Here is a 5,598-nt window from a genome sequence, read left to right on the forward strand (position 1 = left end):
TCCTGGACTCAAGTGATCCACCCGCTTTGGCCTCCCTGAATGCGGAGATTAGTGGTATGACTGTTGTGCTCTTTGTCTGAGTAGATTCTTTTTTTTTTTTTTTTTTTTTTTTTGTGAGGTCTTGAACTCTTTTGAGATTCTGCTGAATTAAGGTAGGAATCCTCTCCTAGGGAAAAGGCATGTGACATGCTCAGACTCAAGAATTTTTGCATAAGATTTCAGGAAAATTATTGAGTCTGAACCTGTCACTTGGTCCCCAGGCGTAAGGATTATGGTTTTCTTTGTAAAGTAAAAAGCAAAAGAACAAGTACTGCAAAAACTTAGAAACCAAAGCAAGCTTTTTCTCCATTGTGCTCCTGACTTTCCTCATACTCCAGGCAGTTACTGCTGTCACCTGTTCATTTCACCCTGTGTACACGGTGACGGAGGATGGTGCAATCTCTGGAGGCACGTGTGTTTATTGTACTGCATTCTTGATTTTGGAGATGTACACTTCCTGTCAGCACATTCAGAGACTGAGGCTATGAAAATGGGCCTGTCCTTTTGGAGGTCATAACTTCAGCCCAGAGAGAGTATCTGTAGCCTCTGATCATATCCAGCTGGAAGATGGGCAATGAACCTGGGGTGCTTTTCCATGAGCTCAGAAAGGGGCTTCAGAGGTTCATGCGAAATGAGCTGGTGGGGAGTGGTCAGCGTTGGAGGGTAGGAAAGCATGGCTGGTGGCTGTGGAAGACCCAGTAGCGGACAGGGGCAAAGGCCTGGGAGTTCTGGGCAACCCCGATAAAAGCTGCTTGTTTTGCACCTGAGTGAGCCCAGGGATTTGCCCGTGATTCTGTCTTTGAAGTGAAGAGGGTTTGGTGCCTGGTGGCAACCTCATTTCTAACACGCCATTACTTTTGCCCCGTGCCCTTGAGCCCAATTTCATAGGTACTGAGCCCTTGAGTGCCAATTTCATAGGTGCGAACACACACACACACTTGAGAGGGCTGGCTATTCTAAAAAGCAACCGCGGAATAAATTCATCGGCCCCCGAGTCTGGTAGATCAAATGCTGGAGTCATGAGCCTCTTGCCCGAGCACCAGGGCTTGGTACTGCCTCAATATTCTGCAGTTTACGGCCATTCTAGACCCATCATTTCCATGACTCCTCTGTGACATGTAGAGAAGAACTGATGACATTTCACAGACCGGGGAAACCGAAATACACCTGTAAGACTGGATTTCATCCCATTAAGGACCGGCAAATTTCCCTTTTACCTCTTACCACAGACAGTCACCATTTACTCAGTACAACTGTCACCATTTTCTTGACCACCAATGGACATTATCGTGGGAGTGGCTTTTCTACGTGTCTGGATGGACCAAAGGCCCCTGGTGGGCAGGCACTCATCTGTCTCCTTTACCGCTGTAGCCCCGCTATCCAGCACAGAACCTGAGGCTTGCAAGGAGCTCAGCAATCTTCATGTAAGCAAAAAGTAAAGAGTACCAGTGGGAGGAAGGGTGAGTGCTCGTGGTGTGATGTTCAGCAAGGCGTGCCACTCACTGCCGCCCTCACTTCTGAACTCCTGAGCAGTCCCACGGGGCGAGGGCAAAATGAACCTTGTTTCCTTTCCTCCTCCTGCCAAAGTCTGAAAGTCACATTCTGTAGACTTTCAGGAAATTTGACTTGCTCACTTCAGTAGAGTTCAATGCAGCAATTTCTGGGTGGAAGTGGAGTTGGGGGAAGGGCACACTGGCACTGGGGCAGGTGGGCTCTGAGCAGTGTAGGCTGGTGAGCCAGGCTGAGAGCCACCTCCTTGCTCAGTGCCAGCAGAGCCCACGCTCACCAAATGTCCATGGGTAAAGGATGACACCAGTGGGCTCTGGTGCCTGAGGGTGCAGCCAGGGTGGGCTGAATCAGCAGCCTGGCAGCTTCCCTGTGGCAGGGTCCTGCCAACCACCAGCCTCCCCGCTCCTGCGGAAGCGGAACCAGGAGAGGTGTGGTCCAGGCTGCCCTGCTGTCTCCTGCGGTTCGTCGCAGCCGTCCAGGAGAAGGGGTGTGTGTGAGGGGAGCACCATCACGGGAATAGCCTGCAGTGTTTAGATGGGAGGACCCCAAGGAAGTACCCAGGCTAATCGACCAAAAACTCCCACTGGGACATTGCTGTTGCTCCCACTTGCTTCGGTCTGCCTCTCATCTCAACTCTGGCTACAGAAATATGTGTGTCCCTTCGCAAGCTCGCTGTTGTATTTTTAAAAGTATTCTGCTCTGCTGCGAGCCATGAACAGAAGCTCCCCTTGTGGAACAAAGAGTTAATCTCCCTGCAGTGGCATCCTGTCGGCCCCTCGGAACCTGTGTCAGCGTTCTCCTTCCCACTCCCCCTGTGTTTAGCCTCGGGACTGCCTCTGGCTCACTCACTGCACACAAAGGCTCCTCTGTTTCTGGCCGGGCTGGAGTCACATGCTTTCACTCTTAACCCCGGAGCTTTAAAACTAAACACCCACCCTCTTTGGCCCCAGATGACCCTGTTTACGTCTGCTGAGCCAATTCCAAACAGCAACAGTAGTGAAAACTTTTGTCGGGAGAGACTTCTCAACTACTGGTGTAGAGAGAACAAATCTTCACTTTGTATAACGCGAGGACTTTAAGAAGTTTTGGGAAATGGCTGAGAGGAAAAAAACACAAGGAAGCCAGCAGCCTGCCCCAACTTCTCTATTTTCTAAAGTATCTCTTACCAGAGACCCCCGGGGCTCGGGATAAAGCTTGCAAGAAACAGAAAATGGTGAGCAGTTTTCATGGCTCAGGGGAAGAACATTCTAGATTTTCCTGAGATCCTGCTTTGTTTAACCCTTAAGGAAAGTGACATTTTCTTTTTTAAGCTTTTTTTTTTAAATTTTATTTTTACAAGGGCTACTCTCTTTGTTCCATGTCACTGAGGATAGGAAAGAAATATTCCCTTTCCTGGCTTTGGGAATGACCTGTGAAACTGCGGAGGCTTCGGAGAGGAGGGCTGGGCCAATCCGTTTCAAAGTTCTGGTTGGGGAAGACTTGTGTTTTTGTTTTTACCTAAAGTTTCCTTTTTCTTTTCTTCTTCTTTTTTTTTTCTCTCCCAGTTTATGGGTAGTAGCCCATGTTAGCTGTAAAGGAAGTCAGGTTTCCTTTGATTGTTCTTACCCTGATCAAAGTGGTAGAGAGTGGAAGGGAAAATACCAGAGCCCCAAAATGATGGTAACTCTGGAGTCCCGAGATTAGGTATTTGTGAACAGTACAGATAACAGAATTGGTCAGGTGCCTGCTAGTTTTCATGTCCATCCCTGAAGAAAGTAATGGAGTAGTGTAGATTAGAACCAAGCAAGTCAGTTCCATGTCCTCGGGGCTAGTGGAATTCTTAGGCAGGGGATGACAAATAAGTTTCATCTCTAGCGATAATGAGAAACTGGCAGCCGGCTGTATTGGGAAGGTTTCTGATGCTAGATCCAGGCTTAGCCCAAAAGAGTACCATGATCAGACAGCAATGTCTACTGGGCATGGGAGGAGGAAACAACCACACATATTTGATGTCCTGTATCTAGCACAATTTCAGAAAGTTAGATTGTCATATATATGCAAAGATAAGTAGAAAACAGTCAGCCCCAGAAAAGAAATGGTAGACAGAATGAGAAAAGTAACTAGAGACAGTGGTGCTTGCTAAACATTGTATTTAGTCCTGTATATTAGGTGAGTCATTTGACAAGTTCCAGGCAATGAAATATAAGCAGAAATGATGCAAATCACCTCTGGGCTAAGACAGAAAATGCCACGTGCCCTTCTTTACTTTCCTCTTCCCTTGTTCCAGTGATTGAAGAGGCCGCTTGTTCCAATAGCACAACTACAAAATGAAACAGCCTTTTTCACCCTGTGTCCCTAAGTGACTATGTGGAGCCATGTCCCTGGCCAACCTGGAATGAACATGCAGCACAGAGAGAAATCAACCTTTTTTTGTGTCCACTGAAATATGGGGGTTGCTTTATTACTGCAGCATACCCTAACCTATCCTGACTAATATAGTAGTCAAAGAGGAACAATTTTTTTTCTCTTTACATTTTGTGTCCATATTAACTATTTCAAAAACTGAAAGATAAAACCTTGAAAATCAACTCTGGTATATACTATGACTCATCAGTCTGAAAGACGCTATTTGACATAGAGATTATAATTATCCAAAACAGTGGCAATATATGTGAAAGTAATTTGAAAGTATAAACATATTCAATTTTATATATATATTTTATATGTATATATACACACACACACACATACACACAGACACATATGTATATTTTTTTGAGATGGGGTCTTGCTCTGTCACCCAGGCTAGAGTACAGTGGCGTATTCTTGGCTCACTGCAACTTCCACCTCCTGGGTTCAATTGATTCTCCTGCCTCAGCCTCCCAAGTAGCTGGGATTACAGGTGCTTGCTATCATGCCCAGCTAATTTCTATATTTTTAGAAGATATGGGGTTTCACTATGTTGGCCATGCTGGTCTTGACTCCTAACTTCAAGTGATCTTCCCGCCACAACCTCCCAAAGTGCTGGAATTACAGGTGTGAGTCACCATGCCCAGCCCATAATACATTTTTAACATAATTTCTGGTAGTAGCACTTACCTTACCCATATTACCATCACTGCCTGAGGCCAAGAATAATGGTGAGAAGGATCAGCTATGAAGAGAAGAAGAAAAGCCTTCAAAGTTATGAAAACAATAATGTTAGGAGACTTGAACTGGAAAAATCTACATATAAAAGGTAGAAGAGACCTTGGCAACCGGCCAGGCGTGGTGACTCACGCCTGTAATCCCAGCACTTTGGGAGGCCGAGGCGGGCAGATCATGAGGTCTGGAGATCGAGACCATCCTGGCTAACACGGTGAAACCCCGTCTCTATTAAATATACAAAAAAATTAGCTGGGCGTGGTGGTGGGCACCTATAATCCCAGCTACTTGGGAAGCTGAGGCAGGAGAATGGCATGAACCTGGGAGATGGAGCTTGTCGTGAGCCAAGATTGCACCACTGCACTCCAGCCTGGGTGACAGAGTAAGACTCCGTCTCAGGAAAAAAAAAAAAAAAAAAAAGAAGAGACCTCGACAATTTAATCATATGTCAAAGAATTTCTTAGAGAAAAAGAGTTGATAACCCTCTGATCACAATTAACAAAGTATTTCCATGCCAGGATCCATTCACCAAAATGTTTGTGCAAAGGGGTCAGTGTATGCACTTATTAAACACCAGGCTTGCTGATGAGTTTTTCATTTTCTTCTCAACTATTTTTCTTCTTAATTTCCATCACAAATACTGTATTTGTACTGCTGAGCAATTGTGTAATTTATTTTCTGTCCTCTGCTGTTCACTTTCCATTCCCATGTTTCAGAGGCCTTTGCAGCATTCATTGTGATTATAGCTGTTTCGGGTTTTGTCCATTGTTCTTAGATTCTATCAGTCTTTGCCTCTCTGATTATTTCTTTAGGAAACATTCCTAGAAGTGTAATTTCTGGGTCATAGTAAGCAACACGAATTGCTGTAATAGATAAGGCCCCAAATCTCAAAGACTTCACACAATAAAAGTTTATTTCTCACTCACA

This window comes from Mandrillus leucophaeus, unplaced genomic scaffold, assembly GCF_000951045.1.
Source record: "Mandrillus leucophaeus isolate KB7577 unplaced genomic scaffold, Mleu.le_1.0 Scaffold35, whole genome shotgun sequence".
Lineage (NCBI taxonomy): Eukaryota > Metazoa > Chordata > Mammalia > Primates > Cercopithecidae > Mandrillus > Mandrillus leucophaeus.